We start from the raw sequence: 10505 nt of genomic DNA, 5'->3' as shown, positions 1-10505 counted from the left end.
GGAAGGATAGAAAAAGCTGTCTCACAGATTTCAGCTGTCAGTTTCCAACCTAAACACTGCTCAAAATCTACTAAGGCATTCATGCAGAGGAACAAGTACAACGTTCTGGAATGGCCATCTCAGTCCCCAGACCTGAATATTGTTGAAAATCTGTGATGTAATTTTAAGTGAGCTGTCCATGCTCAGAAACCAGCAAACCTGACTGAACTGAAGATGTTTTGTAAAGAAAAATGGTCCAAAATACCTTCAACCAGAATCCAGACTCTCATTGGAAGCTATATGAAGCGTTTAGAGGCTGTTATTTCTGCAAACGGAGGATCTACTAAATTTTTTTTTTTTCAGATTTTCAAGGTCATTCAATATGACGGCCGACAAAGATAACGCACCACCTGATCCAAGATTATCACTTTATTAATCCAAATCTCACTTCTACAGCTTAAATTTGTACTAGCATGTTGCCCATGGGGAGCCACAGGCTCTAGGTTGGGTCGTGTTTATAAAATTGGTCGCTGACATTTTTCAAGGGTTGTAATAAATTATGCAAAGTTTCTATAATGATTTAATATATAGATTTACTGTCCCCTGCTGGAATGGTGTGTTGAGTCCTGAATGTAATTAACAATGTCCATTGTTCACTGTTGTTAGCCAATATCCATAGTTTCTTCAAAAAATATTTGTCCTGTCAACATTGTTTTTGCGGCGTTCATCGTTGACCTAAACTACATAAGCATACCAAACGGAAAATGCAGCTCTCCCCAGTTTGTTCGTGATCAATGTTATACACACGCACACAGAATGATACTTGGCTTTTAATATATAGATAATTTACCGCCCCTGCTGGAATGCCGTGTGAGTCCAGAATCTATTTATTAACGCCCATTGTTCACTGTTGCTAGCTAATATCCCTAATTTCTCCAAAAATATTTGCCCTATCAACTTTCCATTTTCACAGCGTTCATCCTTGACCCAAAATACATTGTTCCACAGCCACATTAATTGGGATGCCTGCCAGGGCTTAGAAATTTGTTCCATGGGGTAAAAAATTTTGAGTTTTCTTATGATTTGATGAGTCCCCATTCAATCAGTGAATTTTGACATTCAATTGTGATGTACAGTTGCATCCCAATTGCCTTTCCTGCACTGTATGCACTTTTTCCCCACTTCTAATTTGGTCTTGGTATTTTATGTTGCACTTTTAAAAAATGTTGCAATGTTGTTAGGCAGTTTGGTTTCGGCAATGAAACTGCAGAAGCAAGTGAATATATAAAAGTTGCAATCAACGTTTTTGAACAAAGCAGTTAAATTCAAGTGGGACACTTTATTTTAAACTTTTACCTTCATCTCTATATTGATATTTTTTTTTTACTCCCTAATGTCACTATCAGCCCCCCACCGGCAAAAAACAAAAACAAAACTCAAAAACATCTATATCAGTTGGGCTCTACCAGTGTACACTACAAATGTGCACACTTGACTCACGATTCGAAGACAGCACAAAAAAATGTTTGGTGCCATGTGTCAGTGTTTGTGTTTTGCAGCTTAAATGCTAAGAAACATTCACAAAACATCCTGTATGTCTGATGAACAATTTTGTTTTGAGGTGATGGTCTAGAGGTTAAGGCATTTGGCTTGGGGCCAGAGGATCCTCGGTTCAAATCCCAGCCTGACCGGAAAATCACTAAGGGCCCTTGAGCAAGATCCTTAATCCTCTAGTTGCTCCCGGTGTGCAGTGAGCGCCTTGTATGGCAGCACCCTCACATCGGGGTGAATGTGAGGCATAATTGTAAAGCGCTTTGAGCGTCTGATGCAGATGGAAAAGTGCTATATAAATACAGTCCATTTACCATTTACTGTTTGTTAAAGTGAAGACTGTCACATTCTCTGAACACCACATTGTCATCACGGTTTCCTCTCTTACTCTGACTGAAGTGAGCTAAGTGAGATAACTTTAAAGTTATCTCACTTTGGCTGTGATTGTTCACCTTTCGGCATGTACACATTGGTATACTAACTGTACGCTAATCATGTGAATGACACATCCGACCTTTTCAGGTTTCAAATCCCACCAAACCTCAGAGAGGTCGCCGTGCTGCGAGATCTCAGTAACATTGAGAACTGCATTGAGACGCTCTTATCATGCTGCACTTTAACCGCTTCACACGGACAACAGCATTAACATTGCAACATTTTAGATTTTTATATTGTGCCTAAAATTCTCATGAATATATTATCTGGGTTTATAGATGTTGTTATTGCATTTGTTGTATGTAAACATGCGAGAATCACAGGCTGTCTCTCCGTTACTGTCAGTGGGAGCTGCTGTGAGTTACAATCACTTCCTGATCATGTCATTCTGGGGGAAAGTGAAGTTTGCTCTTTAACATCTGGATTATTGTTCTTTACAATGCTGTTTGTCCTTTGTTCCAGACTAATATATATAATATGTCTGAAATTTGGTTTGCATTTATTAAATTCCACGCAGATTAAATGTAGTAGACACGGATTATTCGTTATAATTGTTTTAGCAAGTTTTCAGGGTATCATGCATGTAGTTTCTTATTAACGTGACGAAAAAAAACAAAACATACATTTTTGTAGTATAATATTCATTTACAATTGTCATCATGTGGATTCTCTATTGTTAACCATTCCTGCTTCAGTCTCCTAACTCTTTTAGTTGGGGGACACAGGGGAGATCCGTCCTCCAGGGCCGAAGGCAGCTCTTCCTCCTTTGCTAACTCCCTCGAACGTTCCACGCTGCTATAGTGTGGTGCGGCACAAACAAAGCAAGCAGTACTGTGCTGAAGACTTGCTGCTTGAATTATAACTATACTGTTTACAGCACGAGCCCTGCTACCTGCCCGACCGCCGTCGCTAAACTTCTCCATTAACATATACTGCTACACGCATCACGCCACTCAGATGAGTTTCGCTCTCTCGGTGGCGTGCGCCACCATCACGCGCACGCTCTCTCTCTCTCTCACTCACGTTCACACACACACACTCACTGAGCTAAACACAACACATTAGACCCATCCCACAACACTACCCCCACCATGGACTGGCAATTAGCAATGATTCCATTCCATATTATAAAGAAAAGTTACCACACAATCTCTATTAATGTAGGCCTAAATATGTGAAGAGATAGCTGTGTCCAACCATTACATTCTAATGTAAATATTAAAGTAGGAAGGTTTAACTGTAAGCACAAGTGTCTAAGCAGTGATAAATTTTAGCTCATTTCACAGTGAACAAGTGAGTAAAAATATATATAGGAAAATGCAATGACCTTGCTAGGAAAAGAGTACATTACATATTAAGCTGCACTTCTACGACGGTCGGGAATAACTGACTGGTCTTATAACCACAATACATGCAAATGTTACTGCAAGAATATAAAACATTGTCTCATCAGCTTTTTTTTTAACAATGAAAAAATGCTTTGTAGTGGAAATGCAAAACATTGCGAACAAGACTCGAGTCTCAACAGAACAATAACGTCTCTAGTGCAAATATTAACCTCGAAAGTGACTTACTCAGTGACCCAGTCCCCATACCGATTTGGTCTCCTGTGCTGACGTTCAGGACATGACACGGGCTGACTCTGGTGGTCTGGCTCCTCCACCACACCCCCACCATGGTCAAATATCACATGGGAAGGAGTGGATGGAAGCAACCCAATGACATTGGAGTCGTTGGCAGGTGGAGTAGATGGCTGAGAGCTGCTGGGGCCATCACTGGAGGCAGCAGAGTAGAGGTGGTGCAGGTCGAGGTCCTGGAATGCTGGGTCTTCGTCCAAGGCTGGTGGCTAGATCTCAAAAGGTGTCCAGTTCTGGGCTTGGTCCAGTACCCAAGTGTTGTCCAGGGGCTCACGGCTGCGGTAGTGTTTCAGTTGGTCATGGTGGACGACTTTGACTTTGGCTCTTGGGCTCTTTTGGATCCTGTAGACCAGATCGTCCAGCTGTCCCATGACAAAGAAAGGTCCTTCATAGGAGGGGGGAAACTTTTTGACTTTGTTTCTGATATGACGAGTTCCTTTGATCAGATACCACACAGCATCTCCGACTTTATACTGAGCGTGGCAAGCATTTTTGTCATATTATCTTTTAGCACGTGTGACTGACTCACCCAGGGCTTCACGAGTGATGCTGTGAGCCAGTTCCAGCCGCTCACGCATTTGTTGTACAAACTCTGGGGCTGAAAGTGCACAATCAGAGTCCGGGGGCAAACCAGCAACCAGGTCCACAGGCTCATTTATTTCACGTCCGAACATCAGGTAATTAGGGGTGAAGCCAGTAGAACTGTGCTTGGTTGCTCTGTAGGCCATAAGTGCATATGGGATCATCAAGTCCCAATCCCAGTGACAACGTTCCGCAGTGGAGGCCAGAATCTTTTGTAGAGTGGCACTGAAACGTTCAACTTGGCCGTCGGACTGTGGTCTGAAAGGTGTCGTGTGGGTTTTCTCAATGCCAAACAGATGGCACATTTCCTGAAAAACCTCGGATTCAAAATTGTGTCCTTGGTCGCTGTGTAGCGTGTGAGGCATTCCGAAACGACACACCCATTCGGTTGCAATGACCTGTGCCACTGTCACAGCTTTTTCATCAGGGATGGCGAAAGCTTCAGTCCATTTAGTGAAGTATTCCTGTATGACAAGCACATAACAGTTTTTGCATTCTGTCTTATTAAGTGGGCCCATAATGTCCAGTGCAATGCTCTCCATGGGGCTCGAACCCTGACAGTTCCCATGGGCGCTTGACGGGTTTTGTGGGGTCGGGCTCTGCACGCACAGTTTGTACAAGTCTGGCACCAGAGGGCGACATCTTCCCTCATGTGGTACCAGTGGTATCGGGTTTGAAGTCTGGCCACAGTCCGTTCAATACCAAAATGTCCACCTACTGGCCCTTCATGCAATTGGCGCATAACATCGGGTTGCATTTTGCGTGGCAGGACAATTTGTGGATAGAACTGTGTGTTGTCCAAACAATAAAAACGACGAACCAGGACTCCATCTCGGAAGTACAGTCTTTTCCATTGACTCCAGTACGTTTTGGTGGCTGGGCTGCATGGGGCGACGGTAGTCCAAGGGGGGCGCTCACTGCTGGCCTCTAACCAGGATCTGACAGGGGAAATGTCTGGATCAGATGCTTGGGCTTGGCGCAACTCATCCATGGTCCAGCCGGGAACCAGTGTAGTCTCGTTTGTATCAGTCACATAGATTGTCTCTGTTTGTTTTAAAGTGTCAGTGGCAGTAATGTTTTCGCTTACCCCCACCGGACTCAAGGCTGCGGTTGTAGGGCATGCCACTACCCTGACCGGACTCAATGACAGGGAGCTGGTGTTGCAGTCCAAATCACACTGAATCGCTTGGTGACTTTTAGTATTTTGCTGTGAGGAGGGCTCCTGCAGGCTACAAGGGCAGGATTGGCAGCAGGGCCTGCGAGAAAGGCTGTCAGCATTAGTGTGTAAACGACCTGGGCGGTGAAGGATGTCAAACTCGTACTCCGCCAGCTTCTCAAGCCACCCGGCTAACTGACCTTCTGGCTCTTTCATTTTGGTTAGCCAACGGAGACTGCTGTGGTCAGTATGCACCTTGAAGGACCGCCCAAGCAGATACTGACGGAAATGTGACGTGAAATCTACAATGGCAAGCAGCTCTCGTCTTGTAGTGCAATAGTTCTGTTCAGTCTTAGAGAGTTTGCGGCTGCCGTAAGCCAACACATGTTCAGCGCCATCTTGCATTTGTGATAGGACGGCGCTGATGCCTGCGTCACTAGCGTCGGTGTCAAGGATCATCTCACCATGGTCCAGCGGGTAGCCTAAGACAGGGGCGGTGGTAAGGCGGTGTTTGAGTGTGTCAAAGGCTTCTTGGTGTTCCGCGTGCCACTGAAAGTGTGCATTTTTCTTTGTCAGGTTGTGTAACGGTTCAGCAATCAAGGCAAAGTCTTTCACAAACCTGCGGTAGTAGGAGGCAAGGCCCACGAAACGTCTGACCTCCTGGACAGACGTGGGAGTAGGCCAAGTTTGGACTTTGTGGACCTTATTGGGGTTGGTGGCTACACCACGCTCGGACACAATGTGACCTAGATAGGTGACTTGGCGGCGAAATAGGCAGCATTTGGCTGGCTTTAGTTTGAGGTTTGCTTGTTTAAGTCTCTGGAACACTTGGTGCAACCTCTGCAGCATCTGGGGCACGCCTTTGGCCAGCACGATGATGTCGTCCAGATAGACAAGGCAGGTCTCCCACTGCATGCCAGCTAGGATGCGGTCCATGAGGCGCTGAAACGTCGCCGGCACATTGTATAAGCCAAATGGCATGACATTCCATTCAAATAGTCCATTTCGCGTACAGAAGGCAGCAGCACGCCGGGCGCTGGGTGTTAGTTCGACTTGCCATTAGCCTGAGGCAAGATCCAGGGTGCTGAACCATTTGGCAGTGGCAAGTGTGTCCAGGGTGTCTTGGATGCGGGGCAGCGGGTATGCGTCGGTGATGGTGCGGGCGTTGAGGGCCCTGTAATCAACGCACAGGCGGTACGTACCATCCTTTTTATGAACCATAATGATCGGTGAGGCCCAACTGCTGTGGCTGCGGGAGGCAAGGCTGCTTTGGAGGCTCTCACGGATCTGCTGGTCTGCATCCTGCTGCTTGCCCCCAGCCATCCGACGAGGTTGTTGCTTCACTGGAGCCCCAGGCCGGGTGATGATATCGTGCTGCACAAGGCTGGTCCAGCCCAAGTCACCAGGTCCCCTGGAAAAGACACTTTCATATGCACATAACAGGTTAGACAGTTCAAGTTTTTCACAGTCATTAAGGTCAACGGAGCTCTGAGCATAAAGTTCTTGGAGGTGCTCCGGCACTGCCGGGGAGCTGGCTGGACGGTCTGCCGCCATGGGGACATGGGGTGGCGGCACAATTTCAGCGGTTGGAGGAGGCCTGCAATAGCACCTTCTTTAATAGTCACAGCCTTGTTGCCAGGGTTGAAGAGGCGTAGTGGAACAACACTAGTGGGCTTAGTGTCAACTAGGGCTCTGGCAATGAGTACTTTATGCTTCTCAACAAAACCTTTTGTGGGGCTAAGCATCATGTCTCCCTGAGCAGCTTTGTTACAATGCACAGTGCCCTTGACGAGGTACTCTTGTCCGGGCTCAACCACAACAGTTCTGGCTACTCTCACAGCGTGCGACTTTGGGATGGTCTCAGGGTGAAAGTAGGGCATTTCCTCTCCAAACAGAACTATGCGGTGCTTACCGAAATCCAGACGGGCCTCTGCTTGGGTGAGGAAGGGGTGACCAAGCAGCACTTCGTGACCCGCAATGTCCGCCACTAGAAAGTCCACTTCGACTTGACAGTTGTTGACGCTGACAGGTACTTTGGCTTCGCCAAGTACTGGTACGTCTCCGGGTCCCACACCGACCAAGGTCTCAACGGTGGATGACTGAAGCGGAGGCCTCATCTCTGGATGAATGGCGTTGTAATGATGAAGGGGCAACACGCTCCTCCGCGCCCCACTGTCCAAGACTGCGCACACCTCCAGCTCGTACATGTGCAGGTGGATGCTCATTTCACAATACTGTTCTTTAAGGTGGAGTACAGCGGCCTGGGAGTTTTCTCGGTTGGTGCTTGGAACAAAAGTCTTTACATTTCTCGGAGAGGAGGGGCACTGGCTCTGCTTGTGACCCCAACCCTTACAGTTGTGACAGCGGATCTCGCCCTTTTTATAGTTCTTGTGCGGCTTTGGAGTTTTAGCAGGGATGCGTGGGACAAAGTGGTTAGTTGAGGGGCTGGCTGCAGGTGTAACAGCAGGTACCATCTCATTTTTCTCCATTTCCCTGACAACAGCAGCACGAGGTCTGCGTTCAAGGGTGTTGCGGGCCCCTGGCTGCATCATGCTGGCGACATAGGATGCGGCCCTTTTTGTGGTTTTATGACGATGTGCTATTTCATATGCTCTGGCTAGTGTAGCTGAACGCTTTTCTAACAGTCTTTGGACTAGCTCAGCATCACCCAAGACATTTGTGAAAACCTCAACAGCTATAGCATCTTGTTCAGACTCTGACCAATCTCCATAAGCTACAGCAACTTTTCCATAAATGTCATCTCTGAAAACATGAAGAGCCTCGCCAGATTTGCGTACTCTTTGCCTCAGCTCCACTGCCACGGCTGCTGCATGATCTGAAGAGGAGCCGTATGCAGTCTCAAGTTCCTCCAGAAGGCGGCAGTAGTCCCATTTGGATGAACGAGGGTTTCTGTGGACAATAGCGCCTGCAGCTCCAGTAAGACAGAACTTTAGCTGGGTGGCCTTTGTCTTTGCTGACCAGTGGTTTGCCTCAGCGCAGCTCTCAAATCTGTGAAGAAACTCTCTCCATGGTGTATTGCCATCGTACTGGCCAGGGCGTAGCGTGGGGACTCTCTCTTTGGGGTCGTAGTCCTCATCGCTGTCCGATAATGGAGGCAAACAGGGCGCGGGCCAGCTCTTAGATAGAGCTGAGTGACGGGGGTGGCTTACTGAAGAATGTCCATAGTTAACAGTCTTTGCTGGATAGATGCATGGATAGGACACGGGCAGTGCTTTTGCTTCTGGTTTGGATGTAGCTGGTGTACTATGTATAAAACTGTCCATGTGTGCAGTAGCAAAAGGGTTAGTGTCTGCATAATGCACCTTTAATGACATGTCTGGAGGAGGAAACAGTGGCATATTGACATCTAGTACTCTCACGAAGCTGTGGCGGTGACTGTTAGCTTCGAAGAAGGGATTAGTGGGGGAAAATTGAGCAGGACTGTCAGACGGCGTGAACAAATCTTCTCCATTAGCATGTGTGCTAGCGCCATTTTCAGCGCACAGAAATGGGTTATAATGTTCATATTTGCTCTTAGTCCTGCGTTCATAAGCTTCCACAGTACCTTGTACATTGTCCTGACCATTGGTAAATGACATGAATGGATTTGAGAAGTTGGTTTCTTGTCCGTAAACATCAGGAGGATAGCATGCGGCCGCTATGTTGTTGTTAGCTTAGCCACGCAGCTATTTCAGTCACTCGTCTTTGGCTTTTAATCGTCCTCTTTTTTTTTTTTTTAAAGCTCACCACTCTTATAACAGCACAAGTGTCCTGCCGCGGTCGCCAGTTTTAAATTAAATGTAGTAGACACGGATTATTCGTTATAATTGTTTTAGCAAGTTTTCAGGGTATCATGCATGTAGTTTCTTATTAACGTGACGAAAAAAAACAAAACATACATTTTTGTAGTATAATATTCATTTACAATTGTCATCATGTGGATTCTCTATTGTTAACCATTCCTGCTTCAGTCTCCTAACTCTTTTAGTTGGGGGACACAGGGGAGATCCGTCCTCCAGGGCCGAAGGCAGCTCTTCCTCCTTTGATAACTCCCTCGAACGTTCCACGCTGCTATTGTGTGGTGCGGCACAAACAAAGCAAGCAGTACTGTGCTGCTTTAATTATAACTATACGAGGGCTGGCCGTAAAGTATAGGTCCTTTTTATTTTTTCAAAAACTATATGGATTTCATTCATATGTTTTTACGTCAGACATGCTTGCACCCTCGTGCGCATGCGTGAGTTTTTCCACGCCTGTCGGTGACGTCATTCGCCTGTGAGCACTCCTTGTGGGAGGAGTCGTCCAGCCCCTCGTCGGAATTCCTTTGTCTGAGAAGTTGCTGAGAGACTGGAGCTTTGTTTGATCAAAATTTTTTCTAAACCTGTGAGACACATCGAAGTGGACATGGTTCGAAAAATTAAGCTGGTTTTCAGTGAAAATTTTAACAGCTGATGAGAGATTTTGAGGTGATTCTGTCGCTTTAAGGACTTTTCATGGTGCGAGACGTCGCTCAGCGCTCTCAGGCAGCGTCATCAGCCTGTTTCAAGCTTAAAACCTCCACATTTCAGGCTCTATTGATCCAGGACGTTGTGAGAGAACAGAGAAGTTTCAGAAGAAGTCGGTTTCAGCATTTTATCCGGATATTCCACTGTTAAAGGAGATTTTTTTAATGAAAGACGTGCGGACGGGTCCGCGCGTCGGGACGCAGCCGACACGGTGCGGCGGCACAGGAAAAATACCTCCGTGTTGATAACCATTTGTTAAAATCCAGTTGGCTTTTGATGGCTTTCAGTGGAGTGAGTATATGAGAAATTGTTTATCAGCTGGAGATGTTCCAACTTGTCCTCAAGGCTTCCGACAGAGGTGTTTTTCCTGTGGGGGAGCGTCGTGGCGGCTGCGAGCCGACGCTGCAATCCGCCCGCACGTCTTTCATTAAAAAAATCTCCTGTAACAGTGGAATATCCGGATAAAATGCTGAAACCGACTTCTTCTGAAAGTTCTCTGTTCTCTCACGACGTCCTGGATCAACAGAGCCTGAAATGTGGAGGTTTTAAGCTTGAAACAGGCTGATGACGCCGCCTGAGAGCGCTGCGCGATGTCTCGCACCGTGAAAAGTCCTTAAAGCGACAGAATCACCTCAAAATCTCTCATCAGCTGTTAAAATT

This window comes from Thalassophryne amazonica, chromosome 13 (genome assembly GCF_902500255.1).
Source record: "Thalassophryne amazonica chromosome 13, fThaAma1.1, whole genome shotgun sequence".
NCBI lineage: Eukaryota > Metazoa > Chordata > Actinopteri > Batrachoidiformes > Batrachoididae > Thalassophryne > Thalassophryne amazonica.
Note: the sequence above shows the minus strand (reverse complement) of the source record.